Below are 23,922 nucleotides of genomic sequence, written 5' to 3' on the forward strand. Positions count from 1 at the left end.
TAATTCAGTTTATTTGGAATCCATGGCATCCTTAATGCCTCAGATCTTGACTCTTCATATTCATTCCATTTTCAATGGAAAAATCAGATCTCCAAGGCCAGATTTGGGTCTGTGGGTTATGATTAGGAGGAGTGGGAAATATACTTTTGTTTTGGTTATTACTACTGCTGTTGTTGTTGTTCAGTGGTGTCTAATTCTCCATGACAGGATTTTGTGTTTTCTTGGCAAAGATATTGAAGTGGTTTTCCATTTCCTTCTCCAGTTTGCTTTACAGATGAGGAAACTGAGGCAAACAGTTAAGTAACTTGCCCAGGTACACACAGCAAGTAAGTTTCTGAGGCCAGATTTTAACCCAGAAAGATAAATCTTCCTGACTCTAGGCCTGGTGCTCTAACCATTGAGCAACCTAGTTGTGACATATTCTTTAGCAAGTGCTAATGGTTATGTAATGTATACCAAATAATGCCAGCCCTTTAGCCTTCAGTTTCTTCCTTGATAAAGGAAGAAGCCTGAATATAATTCCTCTAGTCTAATATTCCTAAATTCTATGAATTTTCAAGTTAGTAATTTAGTACCGGTTTCTCTATTTGATCTTCCCTCTTTGTCCCATGTAGCTTAATAACGTCTACTTCTGGGGGCAGCTAGGTGGCGCAGTGGACAAAGCACCAGCCCTGGATTCAGGAGGACCTGAGTTCAAATACAGCCTCAGATACTTGACACTTACTAGGTGTGTGACCCTGGGCAAGTCACTTAACCCTCATTGCCCCCCACCCCAAAAAAATTTAAATATTTTTTTAAAAATCTACTTCTTCATGTCAACAGAAACATGATATAATCTCAAGAAAGCTTATACATGGTTGTCTCCCTCTCAAGCATCAATCTCCCTGTGACCATCCCTTATAGTATTTGTACAGAGCAACACACTTAAATGACAAGGATCTTAAAGACAGATACCAATAATGTCTTCATCTATCTGGCATCCGGGAAAGAGGGATAAAAAGATATGAAGACACTTGAAATTAATAGATTTTTTGTTAGGGTTGGCATACACATCCTTCTTCTGAAAGCAGACAAGTGGCACTCTGGATAGAGGGCTAGGGATGGAAATAGAAAGACTTGAGTTGAAGTCTAGCCTTAGACACTTCCTAGCTTTTGAATTTCACTTAATGAATGTTGCAATTTCCCCAACTGTGAAAATGGGATAATAATAGCACCTACCTCCCAGGATTTTCATGATGATCAAATGAAAATATTCATAAATGTTTAGCACAGTGCCTGGTGGATAGTAAGTACTACATATATGCTAGTTATTATTGTTGTTTGTATTATTATTTAATTATTATTAGACAATGCATTGTTCTTAGCCATGTTTGTAAACTGAAAACATTTAGAGAAATACTAGTGAAAGGTGGGGGGAGGCTTTACTGACTTCTTGTGTCATAATAAAATCAAAGTAACTATGGAAATTTGAAAAAGAAAAGTATGAGAAAGAAAAGCACCTCAAATGACAATTACAAAAGCCTGAAAGGACTGGAATGATGCATTGAAGTGGCTAGTGGAAAAATAGCCCATATAGTATTCAATACACAATAGCACATAGAAAGTCTAAGAAAAGTTATATAAAGGTTACTAAAGAGCCATCACTCCAGAAAGCAAAATCCTATCTAGCCTCAGCAGGTGCTCTAAATCATCATGTAGTTGTTTGTTTTTAATTTTCTGTCAAAGATGCAAATCCCTCCAATAGATATGCTTTTGGCAGTAGAAAGCCATCCTTCTTTAGATACTGAGATGAATCTTTGATCTCATCAGTGAGGGTGCTTCCTTGATGGCTATGGATTAAAACCCCTCAACACCTTCCTCACATGTTCAAATCTTGTTTGAGTGTTTTCATAAATTCTCCATAGAAAAATACACCCAATCTATGAGAAATGTTCATTGCTTGTTTTGCTGTTCCCAAGGTATAAAAGTAGCATCTATTTTTCCAGTCATACCTGTCCTTAGTCTGTTTTTGAGAAATGATCCTGTTTATCCAAATTATTAAATGGGAAAAAGGAGAACATCCCTCCAAATAAAACAAAATAGTTTCCCTTCATTTCCCTAAGCCCACCTAGCCAAAAATACATAATAAAATATACATTCATAATACATAATAAAGTATACATACATAATTCACAATAAAGTATAGATCATAGCCCACACATTTATCAGATAAAATAGTTGTCATTTTCATTCATTTACTCAAGGGTATTTTTTTTTTGCATCTGGGTAGTTCAAAACCCTCTGTGGTTTTGAGACTCTCAAAGATGCAGAATCATACAAGACAAAGTCACTGCTCTCTAGGGGCTTTTGGGAGAGTTTAGAGTCCTCAGGCAAGAGTTCGAATCAAATTGTAGGCTATCATTTCATTCCAATAGGGTGTGGAAGAATTCAAGGGATTATATCACTGCACTTAAAATGCTGACAAATTTAGAACTACAGAGCAATTCAAAATTTGGTTTCAGCACATGAAAAATAGTTTTTTACCATTGATATTTCACATTTATTTCTTCCTACTGATTTATAATTCTTTAACAAAGAAAGTTGCTCAAATGGGATCTAATTAAACTATGATGTTAGGGAAAATACCATATTTTTAAAATGCTATGCCCTGCTCAAAAGTTCTGAAACAATATATATGGATGCATGTATATTAGCATATGTATATTGTATACATATATTATTTATGTAGCACATGTATGTTTATATATATACAAACATATGTGAGTGTATAATCTGTAATCTTCACTTCAGAAAGTGAAAGTTGGACGGATTGCTGATAATGTTTGCTTTTTTTTTTCACTGTATATATTTAATGCACAGAATTAAATAGACTACATCAGTTCCTGAAAACTTAGGATATTTCCCTTCTCCCCAAAATTTCCCTGAGATACTATGATAGATTTCACTAGCACTTAAAGGGGGGATGGGACTAGAGTATATATGATGAAATTAGCATCCTTGATTATTAATGAAAAGTATATCTTTGAGTTAAGAGAGCCAAAAAAAGATATCAGTAGAACAAGTAAAAGATAAAAGGCCTTATTTTAAATATATCCAAAACTTAAACACAAAATAAAGACCACAGAGATTTACAAGTCTAAAACTAGTATCTGATTGTCATAATTTTAAGAACTTTCAAAAAGAGCTGCTAAAAACTACTGTCATATCTCTACTCTGTAGCTCTCTCTCTGTGTATAAAGCAACATTCCCCCAAATTTTTAATCTTTAAAATTTAAGTTTAAACCCAATTGTTTGTATGTTCACACTTGCATCTAAAGTTACTAAGATCATGATTAGGAATGATCTTGGTGTGTTAGCATCTTTCTATCTAGCAGCAACATCCTGGTACTGATAACTTCAAGGACATATAAATTTAGTGGCATGAGATTAAGGACCCAAATCTTTGAATGTTTAAGAGAAACGATAGCAAAGACTCTTTTTGTTCTTCCTTTCTCCGACTGGGATTAGGTCAAGGAGAAAAGATCCATCATCTGGTTTGTGTTCAGGCCCTGCCTGGCTCACATTTAATACAGAGAATTCATTTCTTGGATTAAGAAACTTCATTGTGAGACTTGAGATATAATGGTTTGGAAAGTTTCCTTAGCTTCTCCTGGGTTTGAAGTCCACAACTTTATAGGGGAGTGAGGGCCAGTGGAGGCAGGTGAATAGGCCTTGGAAATGGAATCTGATAATGTAATCCTATTTCGATTCTTGCTGTGCATTCATCTATACATTGTTTAAGTAGTTCTGAATCTGTAAGATTTTTGTTTTTCTGGAATAACATTCTGGCTTCATTTATAATGTGCTGCTTTTCACTGATGGTGTCCTCCATCTGCCCCGATGCTGCATGCCACCCCTTTGCAAGTCTGAAAATCCTGTGGTACAGGCTGAGAACTTCTTGTCCTGTTGCTGGTGTCATACTGTGTCCATCACGCCTGCCCCCTCACCCACAGTGCAGGGAATGAGAGGAGGGAGTGTCAGGAACCCAGTGGAGTCCATGTGGACAGACCTGGGTGGGCCAGGTCAGACCGTGATAATGTTTGCATTGTTACTCATTAGAGATGACATTTGTATTTGGACAGTACAATATAATGCCTTAGCCTAGATGATTCATGTATGTTGGGAAGTTCATATACTATGAAAGAAGATATCTGGGGAAATGGAGCCTTTGACACCTTAAAATCACATCAGTAGTTTTTATTCTTTTTTTCTATTCACTTGACATGTTCACTAAAACATGAATGATTTATTAACTAATTTCTAATAGCTAATTCTACACTAACCACTTAGTATAAAACATGCTCTCATAGTCTGATGTAGGCACTGAGGAATAGCTACCTCATATAGTGTTACTATTCTGGTGAACATTTGATCAACTGTTCCTGTTATGCCTCACAGAAGGAAACCACAGAAAGTGTTTTTAGGAGAGCCCATATGAAAGTAGGAAGAAAACAAAAAGATTATCTATGGATGAATCATTTTGGTTAGTTTTCTTTTTCTTTTTCTTCTTTTTTTTTAACTAAATGAGAAGACAGTTTTAATTAGATTAATATAAAATAAAACTATCCGGTAAAAGAAAAAAAAACCAAGAATTTAATATCTAATTCAATTTCCCTTATTTTGTATCTATCAAAAGGCTTAAAATATCCTCCAAAAGGCATATCTCAAAAAAATATATTTTACTATGTTTTTCCATACTTGTAAAGATCATTTATTCTATTATCTGTGCTCTAAAGAAAGATTTTTCCTTAGATTATTTTATATCTATCTTAAGCATCAGGAATTGATTTTCTTCTGTTTCTGCTTTTCATGATAATTTATTAAGATCTAGTAATTTATTGAGCTTCAGGCAGTTGTAACCATTGAGATAACAAATGTTATCATCGTCTTTGAAACCCATGTGATGTCTAAAGATCTATAACATTGTCTCATTTTAAAAAAAGACATAAGGAGATTTTATGCACTACCAATACTTCTCTTATCACTTTAATAAAAATGGCCCCTGTACAGAGCTGACCCTACCAGATCAGAGGAGGGTAAAGCATGGAAAGATGCTAGTAGTAAAGACATATAGCCTATGAAATCATCTCCAGGGTATTATGCCCAACAAGGCCAGTGGCTTAGGATCTAGACTAGAAAAATATTCATATACCAGGTTGAAAATGGAACCAGTTTCTGTTGATCCATAGGTATGTCAGTGAGTTTAGCTCAGCCAAAAGTGTAGCACTAAGGGTATGGCTGAATGATAACAAAGGTTCTAAACTAGAAAGCATTCTAGTATGATGAAAGGTTATACAAAGTAATGTGATATAATAATGTAAGCCCACAGTGACTTGGGCCCAAGTCATCAGGTCTATGGTACCACAACCATCACAAAGGAAAAGAGAGACAATTTTTCCATCAAGGCCTGAAGCTTGCTAAAGATTCACTATGTAAAATGTGCTGCAGGAGTATAGCCAGAACAAAGAGTGTGATAGCTTTAAAAGGGACAAAAGCCTAGTAACCTCTAGATAGGATAAGCACAAAGACCTTTGATTCAACAAGGGTTGTTGCTTTTGGCCCTAGATAGGAAATAATTCTTTTCATTTGAGTTATTGGTGAGAAGAAAAGTCTTTCATAGACTCTGGCTTATAGGTCAAAGTGAAAAATCTTCAGTTGCCCAGGCTAGGGAGTAGGGCAAAAGATGGGCAGTTGGAAACAAGTTTCTTCCTAGGACTAGACTCCAATAAGTCATACTGAGAACTAGTGAAATAGTTACCAGAGGGTTGATACTGGAAGTTTTGCCATATAATTATACGTGGATGAAACAAAAACTGAACTCATAGAAATACCCAGAAGTAAAAGAAAAATGCCAGATAGAAGAAACTAGAAAAAATTATTAGATATCTTGAAACTAGTAGAAAATCAGAATTAAATCATAAGAACCTTGTAAACTCTGAACTTTGACCCTTGTCATTTGCTATTTTTTTTTTACCATACCCCCATCTGCCATTGTGTGTTCCCATAATTGATCATAAGCAACCTCTATATCACCTCACCTAAGAGGCTGATATGCTGCTAATGGGTAACAAAGAAAACAAGTGGTCAAATATTCCCTATTGTCTTCCCTTCCAGAGGCCCTGGATTAGAAAGTAGTAGGGGGAATAATAGTAGCTTTAAATCTGATAAAGACTAATTTATTTTGCCCATTTGGCTTCTTGTTATAAAAAACAAATGGGATTATAGAGTTCAGGAAAACTGTTTGTTTAGAGAGGGCATTGCACCTCTCTAATGTATATCTCTAACACCTCCCCCCTCCCCATTTCTATTGTGAACTACATTGCCACATTTCTAAATGCCAAAACAATATCCTCAGCTGCCAGTAATGGACTTAAGACACCAAAACTGAACTGAATGCCTTTCTTCTGCTAACATCAATATTTCTTTTTTATGACATTATCATCCAACTAGCACAAGCTCAAAACCTGTACAATCTATAACTCTTTGCTTTCTCTTAATTCCCCCATCCTCTCCTAGTCTTTATCTTCGTTCAGTTGTCAATTTCTGTCAATTACCTTCCACCCAAAAAACTCACTTTCAGGGTCCCTCTTCTACTCTCCTTAGTTCAGGCCCAAATAACCCCTTACCTGACTTATCCTAATAACTCTCTACCTTATATTTCTGCATTCAGAATCTCCCTTTTACAATGTCTACTTCATAGTGTTGATAGAATAATCTTCTTGGGACAGATGTCTAGACATATCATTTTCTAGATCAAAAATGATCAGTGTGGGGCAGCTAGGTGGCACAGTGGATAGAGCACCCACCCTGGAGTCAGGAGTACCTGAGTTCAAATCCAGCCTCAGACACTTAACACTTACTAGATGTGTGACCCTGGGCAAGTCACTTAACCCCAATTGCCTCACTAAAAAATAAAACAAAAAAAAATGATCAGTAAGTTGCCATAACATAACCTATAGATAAAAGCCCCCTATCTCTGTTCTCACAAATCCAATCTTGGGGACTGGTCAGTTATCAGGGGACTGATTGCTACATTTTCTTGATTCATATTGACCCACTGAGGGTTTGTTCTGGGAAGTCTCAGAATATAGTGTCATATAATAGATTTTGAGCTGGGAAGAACTTTGAGATCACCTCTTCCAACCCCTTCAATTTACATGTGAGGAAACTGAGGTCAACAAAACCATTTGCACTATCAAATGTTCAAAATCAGAAAAAGATATTTTATCAGTGGAAATTATATTAAAGCTGCTTTGCTGCTTTAGCCTAAGTAACATGGATCCTTTCCTCTGACTTGTGGTCAAAACCTCCTATATATGTCTTCCCTAGTAGAATATGAATTCTTATCTCCAGCACTTAGCACTATGCTTTCCACATGCAAGGCACTTCATAAGTGTTTGTTTCTTATTCAAGTGGAAATATTTATCAAAAAAATTAGATGAGTCATTGTCCTCACCCCCCTGTAGCCTATATTCTGATAATAGAATGTCACAGAGGTAAATATACAATGTTATATGAGTTGGGAGATAGGTCATTATAGACTTGAGGAATTAGTAAAACTATGTTTGATAAAAGCAAGTCCATGTATGGAGACCTTTTGCCCGTTACATGGGTTTGACCTTTTATTCCCAAGGGTGCTAAATTCTTATTTCTTTTTCTTTTAACTTTTGAAGGTAAATATTGATGACTCTTAAGCTACATTAAAATCCATGTAGGTCTCAAAATTTTAACATGACTCTAAGGTATTCCAAAGTCTTCATGGTCTTACAGCTATTTACAGATTTAATATGCAGCTTGCAATCTTTCACTCATTTATTTCAACTTGATTTCCCTGCCTTTAAAAGTGATTAATACTCCAAGCCTAAAACCATTGATTAAATGGAGAAGGGGAAAAAAAAAACCCTGCAGCTACACTTAGTTGAAAACATTGCCTTACTAAATAAATAAATAAATAAGTCTGAAGATAAAATTATATCAAAGTATGCCTCTGAGCATAAAACTCAATCTGCACAATTTTTATTGAGTCAGGCTATACATTTGCAGAGCTTTCAGAATTATTGGTTCTAAGAAAAAAAAGTAATTTAGTAATAAATGAGTAAAAATAAATTATAAGCAAATAAATAGCACAGAGTCAACTGGGTTGTTTAAAGTATGGAAACTCTGTTTGTTCTCCCTACAATGGGATTCCAGATTGACCTGAAGTACACTTTAGAGCTACTAGAGGTGATAATGACACCCATGCTTCTAGTCTTTAATTAAATTTGGATCTACAGCTCTCTATGATGGATAGGAGACACTTGACAGTATATTAAAATTAAACAAAACATCCTCACCCTTTAATTTTGTTCAGGGCTGATTAGAGAATAGATTTTTCTTAACAGGATAAAATCCAAAGGGAAGGATTCTGCAGTTTTGAATTTGAAAACATTTAAGCTGCAATATCTATTAAATTGTCAGTGACAATTTGATTATTATTGGAAACATTGAAAATGACTCAAATTATTTTTAAATTTCAGGATGTCATGTGGTCACTTGTAAGTTAAGAAAACGCCACCTTCTTGGCTTTATCAAGTTTTCAGTAAGGAATTATTAAAGCATAATGAAACTGAACCTATCAACAATTTAGTTAAGTAGTCATTCAGATTAATACTTTATCTTATAATTTTGCATTATCATGGATTTTTAGATTTCATTTTAGAGACCCCATTTGATTTCAAAATGATCCTGTTTCTAATAACCTTTGTCTTTGAACCATGGTAGAATTCTTGTTGCATGTGCAGTTAACCTCATCTGATCTAGTCTGTCTTAGAACAGGACCAATGCATCTTCTTTCTTGTCTGGGGCTGATAAGATGAATCTGACAAATGTTATGAACAGACCTTCAAAATGGCAGTCCAGTAGGTCAGGGGAAAAATTGTCCAGAAAGGGTGGTAATATCTCAGCTACCATGGTGTCTTCCTTTTTCTATTCCTCTTTGTTTTTCAAGGCCCTTTCTGTTGAATGCAAATGAAAACAACTCTGAGCTTCGCTTCTAATTTTGACTGCATTGCTTCTGTTTGGACAGAACCTTTTCAATTGAATGTAATCAAAGTCATCCATTTTTCATTTCATAACATTCTCTATCTCTTATTTGGACATAACTTGTTTTCTGTTATGGGGTGATTCAGGGTTTTTTGCACAGCATCTTTGAGAGCCTGTCCTGCTCTCAAAAGATCCTGAGGGGGTTTTGTGTGATTGTTTTTGTTTGGTGATATGTCAGACTTTACTGAGATAGCTCATTTTCTTTGGTCCAAGAGTCATTTAAACCTGATATGAAAGGCAATGCTATTTCCGTAGATAAGGTGATCTTAACTTGGCATCTATGAATTTGAGTATATGTTTAATATCTTGATAACTGCATTTCAATATAAATGATTTTCTTTTGTTATGGGCCTGGGGTGCCTCAGAAGTTTTCTGGGGGGAAATCAAGGAACCTTCTCCTTAAGAAACTAAACCAAAGGACATACACACCTAAAGAGATAAGTGGCACCCAATCTGGATCCAGTTAGCTCCAGGACCACCACCCTTCATTCCAGTTTCCCCCACCCCTTGGGGGGATAAGATTAGGTGTGGCTGCCTTTGTGACATGAGGAGGACAGAGATGACTTGAGAGATCAGAGCTGCCTCTCAACCAACTTCCTCCAGCCACCACCAGTGGGGGACAGTTCTCCCCCAATAAGGGAACCTTCCACAGTCAGATGATCACACCATTGGACCATGATTGGTCCTCTCTAAAAGTATTTGCCTGTGTTCTGCTATGGAGATAGATATCTCAAAGAACCACAACTCTGTGCCATGACTTCTCCCCATGAGAAGAAGTCCAAAGACCTCTCTTGCTTCATTTCCCTAGCACCTAAGTAAAATATTATTTTATTCTAATTGGATTTTTATGCAAGAGGGTTTAATTTTTTGTTTGTGTGTTTGTTTTTTTGGTGAGGAATTGGGGTTAAGTGACTTGCCCAGGGTCACTCAGCTAGTAAGAGTCAAGTGTCTGAGGCCACATTTGAACTCAGGTTCTCCCGAATCCAGAGCCAGTGGTCTATCCACTGTGCCACCTAGCTGCCCCGGGTGTAATTCTTTAAAGAGGAATTCCTAAGAACCCCTACCCAAAATCCCCATCAATTTCCCCCATAACACTTTGCAATTCTATATATTTTATTTTATACATTAAACAAAACAAACCCTCTTGTAAGGGCTCCATAGGCATTCACCCAGAGTTTATGACACATAAATGTTTAATAACCCCTGCCCTAGGGTTGAAAAAGAAATGAGGAAAAGAGAGCAACCAGAACCCTAAAGTTTATGAAGAAAAACTTATGGCAAGGCTCCACACCTAGAATGTGAGCTTTTTAAAGATGGATAATTTCTCCTATACCTCATACCCTTCTTCTACCTCTTATCGAATACATAACACATATTGTTTTATAAATGTTGACTGTCTGAAATTACAGAATTATGAAAAACACTTTCTCAAGTATTTAGCTCATATTGCTTTACTCCATAATAAGTGGATGTATATGTGTGTGAGTTTATGTATTTACATTTGTCCTTCACAGTTTTCAATTATGATTTTTTGAAATATAGTTCTGAAAAATATGTTTTAAAGAGCCCATTGTGTTCTAAATGGGACAAGTTGACTATGTCTTTAAACTCAAATCATTTTGATTTTTATGGAATGGCCAATAATAATCCTATCCCAAGCCTCTGTGGCCCATTGTTTAGGTTCTGATGGCTTAGAATGAGTGTAAATAATGATTATTTCTGTTCTGCCCATAAACTTGAGGGTCTTCCTCTCCTAGACTGATGTCTTTGGAATGGTGAATTGGGCCACCTTTGTCTCAATTTTTACCTAGTCCTTAATCATTAAATAGGTATGGCTTCAGACAAACTGAGACCTGGGAAAGACCTTAATTTAGAAAACCCAGGGTCACCCACTGTATCCTGAGCCATCTCTAGTCTTCTTTACCATTGGACTCACATGATCCTGAAGGAGAGAGGCTGACAACTTTGCATAGATCTGCTTCATTCAAATACTATTCATATGCAAGTCAAGACATCACTCTCATGATGTCATGGGTCTTCTTCAAGAATGAAGGACTAACAACAATTAGCTATATGCTCAATTACAATAATTTAATGACAACTAATTAATAAATCCACTCACATAGTGCCAATTCTTTTCTCATAATATCACCATGAGGCAAGTATTACAAATAGTACCCCACCACTCCAATTTGCAAATGAATGAACAGGCTACTGAAAATGAAGATCTTGGCTTAATAGCACATAACTAGTCCCACCCAATCTCTCTGAATTCCAAATCCAGAGGTTTGGGGTATATTTTTAGTCTTTCTTTTTTCTTTACTCCATACTACTTTCAAATCCAATCCAATCCAACAGGCATTTTTCAAGTACCAGCTGCATTCAAGACATCATAGTAAGTATTTGGGCTATGAAGATAGAATGAAAAAGTTGCCCCTGTCTTCAAGGAGATTACTTTTGTTAAAATAACTTTTTTTTTGATAACTTCTGTTTCTCACATCAGAATAATTATCACAATTATCTACTCCTGCCTCTGCTTGGCTGCTGCTTTCATTTATTCCTACTGCATTTCTGTTGCTTGAAGTATTCAAGAACTAAATAATCTCTTCAATTTTTGTTTCATTTCTAAAAATTTTTCAAAACTCTATTATTGAACATCCATCTTTTACATGTATGGTTAAACTCAAATTTGTAGGGTAGGTTACCCTGGGTTGTATTCTAAGCTCTATTTCTCCTCAGTACAAGTTATTCCTTCTTTAGTTTTCTGGTGGGTGCAGAATAGTCTTGCATTATTCTAATTCCCTTTCCTTTGTATGTATTGCAGAACTAATTGTTGAATTTAATTGTTCAATGTAACCACTATATGCTTGGAGTTTGCTACTCTTTTTTCTCTAGAGGTGATCTATATATATATTTTTCAAATGGTATTTCATGTTCTATTTTGAGAAGTTCTGGGAAGTTCTCTTCTATTATTTCCTAAATTATGTTAAGGTTCTTTTGTCCTGTTGTATTCTTCAGGGAGATCTATGATCCTTAGACTGTCTCTACTCATCCTGTCTTCAAAATTAGTATGTTTTTTGTTTGTTTGTTTGTTTTTAGTGAGGCAATTGGGGTTAAGTGACTTGTCCAGGGTCACACAGCTACTGAGTGTTAAGTGTCTGAGGCTGGATTTGAACTCAGGTACTCCTGAATCCAGGGCCGGTGCTTTATCCACTGCACCACCTAGCCACCGCAAAATTAGTATGTTTTGCTTATATAGTGAGAATATTTTATTTTCTTAATAGTATTTAATTTTTTTTTAATTGCACATAAGTATACATTTTAACATTCTTTTTTTTTAGTGAGGCAATTGGGGTTAAGTGATTTGCCCAGGGTCACACAGCTAGTAAGTGTTAAGAGTCTGAGGCCAGATTTGAACTCAGGTACTCCTGACTCTAGGGCTGGTGCTCTATCCACTGCACCACCTAGCTGCCCCTTTAACATTCATTTTTTTTTTTAATTTTGAGTTCTAAATTTTCTTTCTCCTTCCTAAGATGATAAACAACTTAATATAGTTTATGGCTAATCATGTAAAACATATTTCTATATTAGTCATTTAAAAGAAGAAACAGATGATATGGGGAAAAACACACAAAAAAGTGAAAATAGTATGCTTTCATCTGCACCAGTTCTTTCTCTGGAGGTGGATAGCATTGTTCATCTTGAGTCCTTTGAAATTGTCTTGGGTCATTGTATTACTGTGAATGGCTAAATCCTTTATAGTTAATCTTACAATGTTGTTCTTACTGTGTACAATGTTCTCTTGTTTCAGTGAGCATATTTTCTTTAAATGTTAGTGTTTTTCTCTTCTCTTCTAGATTGTCGTTAATTTCTGTTTATTTGCATTCTCAATCCATTATTGTCTCTTTTGCTCCTTTTTGAGACTTGCCATTGCAAATTGCAGTTTTTCCATTCTGCCCATTGTGTTTGCCATGCAGGCTATGCATTCTTCTCTCATAATTCTTATTTCACTTTTTGAACAGCTCAGAAATACCATACATATGGGTCCATGTTCTCAAATTCCAAAGGTCCTATGTTTCACCAATTGTTGCATGATTTTCCTTTGTTTTGCAGTATGTATTCATAGGTGCCTGAACTCACTACTAGATATTGGGACTGTATTTTCTTGTTATTGTTTTCCCTGTTGAATTACTTGCTTATGTTCAAGGTCTTTGAGTTTTCTTCTTCTTGAGAACTTTTATAATTTTTATTTCTCTGATTTGCCTATATTCACTTTCTGACTCTGTTCCCTCTGAAGGTGGTTTCCTTGGAGACCAGATCTCAAAGCACCAGCCTAGGTCTCTGCCCAGAATAGGTTTTGGGTGGTAGTAACTGTCCCTAGCTGGATACGATGTTCTTTCTTTCTGGCTTAGTAGATTGCTGGACAGCCCTGCTGCACTCCACACAAATACACATGATATCCTTTATTGATATCCTGTCCCACCAGTTCCATGGCATTATCCTCCCCCTGTCCCCAACACTGGCAGTTCAGAACTTTTCAAATTGTTATAGGATTTGTGCTATAGGGTTGTAACTGCTATATGTCTGTCACTGACCTAGGAAACTTCTGTAGCCTAGAATAGATATCTCCATAGCATTGGAGAGAGAGAGAATGGATGTGTGCGAGTAGCTTTCATTGTAAGCCATCCTTTGGTTGCTAGTGCAACCTCACTGGTGGTAATGGTAGTATGAGAAGCAGGATCATTGAGTTCATGCTTATGTGTGTGTATCTTTGTGTGTATTTTTAACCTTTTTTTGGATTCTGGGTACCCTGTACTATGGAGCCAACTTCCATGTGACCCAAAAGTCTAAGGAGCCTAATTTCTACTGGGGGAAAACAGAGGACATACTATTGGTCTTAATGCCTACCATGACTACACCTACTGAAGTGTTTTGTTTTAAAACATTGATAGTTTGGGCAAAATCTATTTTTCGCTTATACATACTTCTAGCTACATGACCAGATGAGCTGATAACCAAGTATCCTAGACCAGATAAAGAAAGAGACCCATGATGAGTGTCCTAGAGGCCTTCAAATCTAGCTGTGGCCATAAAGTTTTTGAGAAGCTTGCTCCTTGTGTCATACTCTCTCGTGATTGTTTTTTTATTCTGCTGGTAAAAATACAAGCAAATGTCTAGATCCCTTAAGTGAAATGTTGGGGTATGGCTCCATGCAAACCATTGCCCATCAGTATAAATCATGACATTTCTTGGAAATGCAAAAAATAAAAAGATGAAAATGAACATTTACATATAAACTTCTATTGACATGAGGATGTCATCTTGGTCATCATAGTATCATCATAACTGGAAATTATAGCCCCATTAAAAACGGATCTTGGTTAGATGTTGCATTAAAAGAATGTATATCTGATCTATTTTAAATCATAATACAGGGATTGTCTTTAAATTTTAATGAAATCTGTTTCAGTTACTAGCTTTAAAGCTCATTTGCTGAAAGCATATGTTCATCAATTACTTAAAAGCTGTATTTGGCACCAGCAATATGAAGCATATGGATTCAAATTCTGATATTGTGCTCTGCAAAGCACTTCACACAACAAAAGCATGAATCAATATGTTCTGAATTTTTAATTTCATTTTAGTAATACTGTCCTCACTGAGGTTTTATTACTTGGGGATTTTTTTTCCTTAATACTACTCAGGGCACTGGTGGTAATTTATTGACTCCATGCATTTTCACTGATGAAAAAGCATTCAAATTGTCAATAGAACCATTCTGTTGAGACTTGAAAAATCAAATTATAAAGAAAACTTCCTCATATAAAGTTTGAACCAAAGAACAAACTGTCACATTTTCCTGCTTAAAAAAAAAGGTGAGATGTGCATCACATGATCTTTCTCCTGTAGTGTCTTTGAGTAAGGTTTATTCACATAAATAATTAAAATGGGTTTATTGTTTCTATCTCTTGACATCCTGGCTTTTAAGAGAACTGTAAATTATTCTCTGATAAAGAAATACAATAAAATCATGTCATTCATAGAAAAGATGTATTTTTTATGAAAGTAAGAACAGGTCTGGAGAAAAGAAAATAACTTTTTGACACCTATTTTTACTGGTTTTAGCTATTTCTTATCACCTTAGATCTTTACATTATGTTGCTTACTTTTTAATCATTGAGCTCACTTGAACAAAGAAGAAAGTGATTAAACTTAGCTACAACAGTAATCTATGACAAAATTTTCTCTGGTTGTCACTGGGACATTCTTTCAGATCCCACTGGATCACAAACCTCTTTCTATGTTTTGTAGCTCAGGATCACAATTTGTCATTAATATCTAGAGCTCAAAAGAAAATTTTACTTCTAGCATGTATTCTTTTTTTTTTTCAGATTTTCTATCATTTTCAGTAAAGCTCAGGGAAACAGCCTCAAACTCTAATATTGTCACTTGGGCTTTTCTTTCTTAAGAATTCAAGTATTTCTTTGAACAGCAGAAAACAAGGAGCCCTTAGTGATCATGTAGAGCAGAAGTATTAAACATGTGGCCAATGGGCCATATGGGACCCATGACACAACGAAGTATAGAAAATGTAATTGGGAAATATTTAAGAAAACAAAATGCAATAAAATATAAATATTGTTAATTTGTGCTCTTCTAAGTCAATATGTTATGTGCAGGGATCTTTATGGTTGGGTGGCCTTTGTTTCTATCTGAGTTTGGTATTACTTAAGTAGTAGAATTTTTGAAAAAGCAATATACCTTTTTCTGAAATGTATATTAACTTAAAATTTGGTATTAATTCCATTCTAAGATTGTGACTAATGTTTTATTATTCATTACAGAAACATTAGATGTCTGAGCTGGAAAGGACTTTAAAAAGTTTCTAATCCAATCTTTTTACATTTACAAAAGTTAAAACTAAGCTTCAAGGTGGTTAGATGAATTGACCTAAGGTCATGTGAGCCACTATTAGTAATCCAACGCCTGAAGCTAGGTTTCCCATAGGAAGCAGTGTGATGTGAAAAGCACATATTTTTTACTCAGAGGTCCTCGGTCTATATCCCAGCTCTTCTATTTATTACAAGTTATTAAACAAGTTATTTAACCTCTTTTAATCCTAACAATTCATCTATAAAATGAAGGAATTAGATGTAATGATCTCCAATCTGCCTTCAAGGTTTAAATCTATGATCCTGTGATTTGTAATAACTGACATTTATGTAGCAGTTTAAGGTTTACAAAGAGCTTTACCTAATTACAAATGAACTCTTGTTATTCATTCCACTTAACTAACCTGCTGATCATCCTATATTTTTCACTTATTTATTACATACTATCGTAAAATTTTAGATGTGGAAAAGTGCTGGGATGTTATTTGGAAATGTTCTAGAGGTTATTAAATCTCAGCCTCTCAGTTAAAATCAAACATCTCAAAATGAAGTGGGTGGAACAAAGATGGTAGAATATAGGCCATAAGACAGATAAACTTTCCCAACATTACCCTGCAAACAACCTTAAAATAATTCCTCAAATCAAACTTTTGAGTGGCAGAGCCAACAAAATTTCAGAGGGAGACATTGTCCAGCCCAAGACAATTTAGGAGGCCAGTAGGAGAGGTCTGTAACACTCAGGAGGTCTCAGGCCCAGTATTTAGAAGCAGCACCAGCAGTTGGTTTTGAAGGTAGTTATAATGATGGTGGCAGCAGCAGTAACTTTGGGAGCTCTCAGGCCAGAGACAATAACGGGATTAGTCAATTGGTCCAAAGGAGATTACGGGAGACTTTTGTTAACACTGAATACTGCTTCTGCTGATTGGCAAATATATGGCCCATAAGCAATTCTGGGTGGCAGTTCTAAGGAGGAGAAGAGCAGTTGTGATCAGTTACAAATGTATAGGGGCTCTGGTCACAGTTCCAGGATCAAGGGGAAGCACTAACACTTGCAGGTGCAGGGGACCAAAAGCCCTTCCTGAGTAAAGACTACAACACAAACCAGGAAAGCAGTGACCATACCTGTGTCAAAATAATATCACCTTGGATGTTGCAGACTCCCAGAAATAAATCTGAAAACAACAGCATAAAAAAATCCTGAAGGTTGGCACAATGCCTCCCCACATTTAAGTGAGCAAAATCCAATTTGCCTATGTTATCAACCTTTATGTCTAAATCCTATATCCATTTTGACCTTAGTTTAGTATACAGTGTAAGATCCTGTACTATGTCTAATTTCTGCCATACTATCTTCCAGTTTTCTCAGCAGGTTTTGTCAAATACTGAGTTCCTATCCCAGAAGCTGTAGTCTTTGGGTTTATCATACAGTAGATTACTGTAGTCATTTGCTACTGTGTCTCCTGTGCCTAATCTATTCCACTGATGTATCACTCTATTTCTTAGCCAGTACTAAATAATTTTGATGACTGACACTTTATAGTATAGCTTCAGATTTGGTAAGGTGAGTCCAACTTCCTATACATTTTTTTTCTTGATATTCTTGACCTTTTGTTCTTCCAGATGAATTTTGTTATTATTTTTTCTAGCTCTATAAAAGAGTTTTAGGTAGTCTGATTGGTATGGCACTGAATAAGTAAATTTTCTGCATATTATATTTTAAGAAATTATAAAGGAAAACTGCCCTGATATCTTAGATATGGTAAAGTAGAAATTGAAAGAATCTGTCTATTGCCTCCAGCAAGATGTCCATAAATGACAACTCCCAGCAATATTAGACTTAAATTCCAGAGCTACGAGGTAAGAGAGAAAACATAATAAGTAGTTAGAAAGATACAATTCAAAAATTGTGGAGTCACAGTCAAGAGCATGCAAGATTTAGTAATTTCCATGTTAAAGAAGTGAAAGGTTTGGAATATGATATTCTAGAAGGTAAGGTAACTAGGATTACAACCAAGAATTTCCCACCCAGAGACACTGAGAATAATCCTTCAGGGGAAATATGGCTATTTAATGAAATAGAGGACTTCCTAGCATTCCTGTGGCAAAGACTATAGCTGAATAGTAAATTTAACATTCAAATAGAAGACACGAGAGGAGCACAAAAAGGTAAAAATAGGAGTAATCATAAGGGACCCAATAAAATATTTTCATTCCAATATAGGCAGATGATAAATGTAACTCCTGAGAACTCTATCATTATTAGAACAGAAGGAGTCTACATAGAAAGAGGGCATAGGTTTGAGCTCAAAAAAATGTAGGGGTGAGAAAAAGGGATGCACTGAGAGAAGTGGGCAAGGAGAGGTAGGATCAGGGAAATTTTTCTCACATAAAAGAGATGTGATAAAACAAGTGTTTTTATGGACACTGGGGGACACAGGGACTCCCCCACTTGAGGGCTTAACTCAGGAACCTTATCCAATCTCTTCAAAGCCATCCCAGGGTTCGTAGAAATGGAAATCAGACTGTGAGTAGACAATAGAAACCACATCTACCTGAAAGCCTTTGCCCTCAGGTGGTCCATCTTTCACTCTACCCTGCAGGTACTGCTCATTTTGATATGGACCACCCTCAGGTCCAATAAACCAATAAAATTGAATAATGCTAGCCAATTATCTTTGAGCAGTATGGAAGAGCTGCCTCTCAGGTGGACCACAGGAATCTTAGTCTCACTCTCTTAGCCTTGGACAAAGAAGGAGGTAGCCATGAGTCCTGCCTCTCTTCTCTCTCTAGCTCTAGGTAATGTAGGACCTCTGAACTCTGGAGCCATGTATGCTGGTGCTCTCTCTCTCACTCTCTGTCTCTCTCTGTGTCTCTCTCTCTGGTGCTAGGGATTTTTGACTTGTGTTAAATGCAGTCAAATCTTTGCTAACATTTAATATGATTTAATAAATGCTTGCTGCCAAAAACTGGTGCAATAGCAAGTAATTTATAAGTTGTAATATATTAGAAACCCCAGCTAAGTTCCCCAATAACTTAGAACAGAGACAGGCTTGCCCCCAATGTTTTCAAATGACACAGAGGCAAGTAAGGAAAAGCTTTTATAATGGAGGGGGAAATAGAGGACGGTGAATGTTTGAACCTCACTTTCATCAGAATTGGTTCAAATAGGGAGACTTCAACATATTCAGTTGGATACAGAAATTTATCTTACTCAATAGGAAATAGAAGGGGATAAAATAATGGAAGAGGAATGACAAAAGGGAGGGCAGGTTAAGGGAGGTAGTGGTCAAAAGCAAAACAGATTTTTGAAGAGAGAGAATAAAAAGAGAAAGAGAGGAATAAACAGAAGAAAATAGAATGGAGTAAAATACACAGTAATCATAACTTTAAATGTAAATGGTATGAGCTAACCCATAAAATGAAAGCAAATAGCAGAATGGTTTAGAAACCAGCATCCAATGATATATTATAGACAAGAGACACAAAATGACAGACAGAGTTAAAATAAAGTACTGAGCAGCAGATGTAAAAAAGTAGGGGTACTAATCATGATCTCAGAGAAAGCAAAAACAAATATATACTTAATTAAAAGATAGGGAAATTACCTATTGTTAAACTGTTCCATAGACAATGAAGTGTTACCAAATTTTTTCACAGTGTTTCTCTGATAAATTCCTCATTTCTCAAATATATAGAGCACTGAGTCAAATTTATAAAAATAAGAGCCATTTCCTAATTGAAAAATGGTCAAATAATATGAAATAATCAAAAGGATTCTGTGTCTTTTTTTTTCAGTTGACCCTATTTAAACTTTATTGATTTTTTTCCTATAACTGCTTGTTATGTGTTTGTCTGTTTGTTTTTTGTCTCTGAACTTAGTTCACAAATTCAGCTGGCTTGTAACAAGAAATCCAATTCTCCTGCTAACCAGTATTCTATTCTTTCTTCAAGGAAATCTGTTGTCCTTGAGGAATGCAGGTGAATATCAAGGAGTCTGGTTGATTATATTTACACCACCAAGCTCTCCTTCAAGGATATCTGGTTTGCTATCCAAAGGAGTCTGGTCCACTATCTCTACTACACATGTGGATTCAAACAATGAACATTTAATGGTTACAGGAGGCAAGGAAGAGGTGGTTGCTAGTCCTTCATTCCCAATTTCCAACCAATCTTATTATCCCTCACACCTCAGCTTTGTAATAAATCACACTGATTTCACTATTAATGATGCTGAGCTCTTTTGACTTGTTCCCTAACTAAAAACTACTGTTATTTGTTCTGTACTCCCCCAAACTACAAAAAGATAGTCCTCCCCTTTACTTGGGGGCCTTAGACTTCCTAAAGAAGCTGAGATCCCTTATTGATAGATTCATACTTTGCTAGTAAAGTGATCTTTCTCAGAACATTGTACCTTAGTTTACTTAATTTTAACTGTTACAAAGTTGAATGGCAGTTTTAAAAAGGGGAAATTGAATGTGCCTATAGTCATGAAAAAAATGTTCTAAATCACTATTGATGAGAGAAAGTAAAATTAAAACAAATCAAAGGCAATATGCCATACCTATCTGAAATGGCAAATGTTGGAGAGGATATGGAAAAATAGGTACATTAATGAATTCTTAGTGGAATAGTAAACTGGTCCAATAATTCTGGAGAACACTTTGGAACTATGTGCAAGGGACTATAAAACTATGTGTACCCTTTTACCCAGCAATAAAATTACTAGGTCTCTATCTGAAAGAGATTAAAGAAAAAGGAATATATATATATATATATATATATATATATATATATATATATATATATATATATATATATATATATTTGGATAGATAGATAGATGATAGATAGATAGATAGAATATATATATGGATGGATATAGATAAATGTAAGGATATAGATATATGTGTATGTATGTAGAAATTTTGTGGTGGCAAAGAATTGGGAATTGAGAGGATTTCTATCAATTGGGGAATGGCTAAAAAAGTTTTGATATTATAATTGAATACTATTATATTATAAGATATCACAACCAAGATGGTTTCATAAAAAACTGGGAAGACTGAGATGAACTTATGTGGAGTGAGCAGAACCATGAGTCCATTGTATACAGTAACAGCAATATTGTGCAATGATTAGCTGTGAATGACTTAGCTGTTCTGATAAATCTAATGATCCAAGAGAATTCCAAATGACTCATGATGAAAAATTCTACCTATCTGTGGAAAAACTGGAAAACTAATATATTGTTGATGGGATGTAAACTGATCCAACCATTCTGGAGAACAACTTGGAACTATGCCCAAAGGACTATGGAGCTAGACGTACCCTTTCACCTAGTAATACCACTACTAGATCTGTAAAAGGACCCTCATGTACAAAAATATTTATAGCAGCTTTCTTTGTGATGGCAAAGAATTGGAAATTATGGGGATGCCCATTAATTGGCAAAGGGCTGAATAAGTGGTATATGAACATAATGGAATACATTGTGCTATAAGAAATGAAGAGCAGGACAGTGCCAAGATGGTGGAGGAAAGGCAGTAAGCACTCAGAGCTCCTGACACAATTAGTACAAAAGACTCCAAACACAGCCATAAGACAATTCCTGGAGCAGTAGAACCCACAAAGGGACAGGCTGAGAACATTTTCCACCCAAAGATGGCTTAGAAGTTTGGAAGGAGGGGTCTGCTGTACTGGGGTGGAGTGGAGCCCAACCCCTCAGTCTTGACAACACAGATCCAGTCCCAGGCAAGCTGTGCCAGAGAAATTTACCCACAGAGCATCCAATATGGCTACAGCGCTGGTGTCTTCTGGAACTACTCTCATGGTCAGGTGAGAGGGCTGAGAGGCAGGACGGAGGGATGGAGGGATGGAGGGATGGAGGGATGGAGGGAAGATCACAGGGGTGTCTTCTGGAACTGAGGTGGAATTTGGTTGTTCTATCCCAGTGGGGAACCCTAGTTCAAGAAATCTTGAGTGCTGGTGGCCCAGGTGGGTGAGGGGCATAGGCTCATTGGAGTTAACAACAAACAGCAAACAAAATTGTGTTGCCTGGTTAATTAGAAAGTAGGTCTAGGGTTATTTACACACCAAAGCACAAGCACAGGCAAGTGGAGAACCTGCCTCTCCTTAAATTGGGCCACCTTGAACCACCTGAAGCTTGGGACAGTGCAGCCTTGAAGCAGGACCCTACTTTAAGGAGGAGTTAAAAGTCAAGTAAAAGAATGACAAGATGAGCAGGAAGAGAAAGTTGCGAACCATAGAAAGTTTCTTTAGTGATAAAGAAGATGGAGTTGCACCCTCAGAAGAGGATAGCAACATCAGGGCTCCTACATCCAAAGCTTCCAAGAAAAATATGAATTTGTCTCAGGCCATAGAGGTGCTCAAAAAGGACTTTGAAGATAAATTAAGAGAGGTAGAGGAAAAATTGGAAAGAGAAATGAGAGAGATGCAGGAAAGTCATGAGAAAAAAGTCAACAGCTTGAAAAGCCAAATGGAAAATTAAATACGAAAGCTCTCTGAAGAAAATAATTGCCTAAGAATTGGGATTGAACAAATGGAAGCTAGTAACATTATGAGAAACCAAGACACAATAAAGCAAATCCAAATGAATAAAAAAAGTAGAGGATAATGTGAAATATATTCTTGGAAAAACTTCTGACCTGGAAAATAGATCCAGGAGAGATTATTTGAAAATCATTGAACTACCTGAAAACCATGATCAAGGAAAGAGCTTAGACATAATCTTCCAAGAAATTGTCAGGGGAAATTGCCCTGATATTCTAGAAGCAAAAGGTAAAATAGAAATTGAAAGAATCCACCAATCACCTCTGGAAAGAGATCCCAAAATGAAAACTTCCAGGACTATTACAGCCAAATTCCAGAGCTCCCAGGTCAAGGAGAAAATATTGTAAGCAGCCAGAAAGAAACATTTCAAGTACTGTGGAGCCCCAACCAGGATAGCACAGGATCTAGCAGTTTCTACATTAAAGGATTGGAGGGCATGGAATATGATATTCCAGAGGGCAAAGGAATTGGGATTACAATCAAAAATCACCTACCCAGCAAAACTGTGCATAATCTTTCACGGGGGAAATGAGACTTCAATGAAAAGGAGGACTTTCAGGTATTTGTGATGAAAAGGCCTGAACTGAATAGAAAATTTGACTTTCAAATATAACATTCTAGAGAAGCATAAAAAGGTAAACAGGAGGGGCAGCTAGATGGCACAGTGGATAGAGCACCAGCCCTGGAGTCTGGAGTACCTGAGTTCAGATCTGGCCTCAGACACTTAACACTTACTAGCCTTGTGACCCTGGGCAAGTCACTTAACCCCAATTGCCTCACTAAAAAAAAAAAAAAAAAAAGGTAAACAGGAAAAAGAAATCATGAGGGATGTTAAGAGGTTAAATGGTTTACATTACTACATAGGAAGGTGATAAGTCTAACTCATAAGAGCTTTCTCAGTATTAGGTCAGATGATAGGAATAAATTTAGAGAGAAGGCACAGATGGGAATTGATTATGAAGGGATGATATCTGTAAATCATTTATGTTTTGTTTATTTTTGTGGGGCAGTTGGGGTTGAGTGGTGTGCCTGGGTTCATGGGGTTGGTGAGTGTCATGTGTCTAAGGCCAGATTTGAGCTCAGGTCCTCCTGGGTCCAGGGTAGATGCTTTGTCCACTGTGTCACCTAGCTGCCCCATGATGACAGCTTTAGGGTAAAATTGAGGAGGTAGAGGATTGCACTGGGGGAGGGGGAATGGGAGAGGTAGAATGGGGTGAAATCTCACATGAAAGAAACAGGAAACGGTTTATGGAGTGGGGAGAAAGATAGTGGAGGGGTGTTGTATTGAATGAGTTTTACACTCCTCAGAATTGGCTCAAAGACTTCAATTTCATCAGAG

At 36.3% G+C, this 23,922-nt stretch overlaps 1 pseudogene; it reads right to left on the reverse strand.

Annotated features, from left to right (window-relative positions):
* Positions 1 to 3,589: 3,589 nt before the first annotated feature.
* Positions 3,590 to 3,958, reverse strand: LOC122732917 (annotated as a pseudogene).
* Positions 3,959 to 23,922: the final 19,964 nt, after the last annotated feature.

The sequence above is a fragment of the Dromiciops gliroides genome, chromosome 6 (genome assembly GCF_019393635.1).
Source record: "Dromiciops gliroides isolate mDroGli1 chromosome 6, mDroGli1.pri, whole genome shotgun sequence".
In the NCBI taxonomy this organism is placed as follows: domain Eukaryota; kingdom Metazoa; phylum Chordata; class Mammalia; order Microbiotheria; family Microbiotheriidae; genus Dromiciops; species Dromiciops gliroides.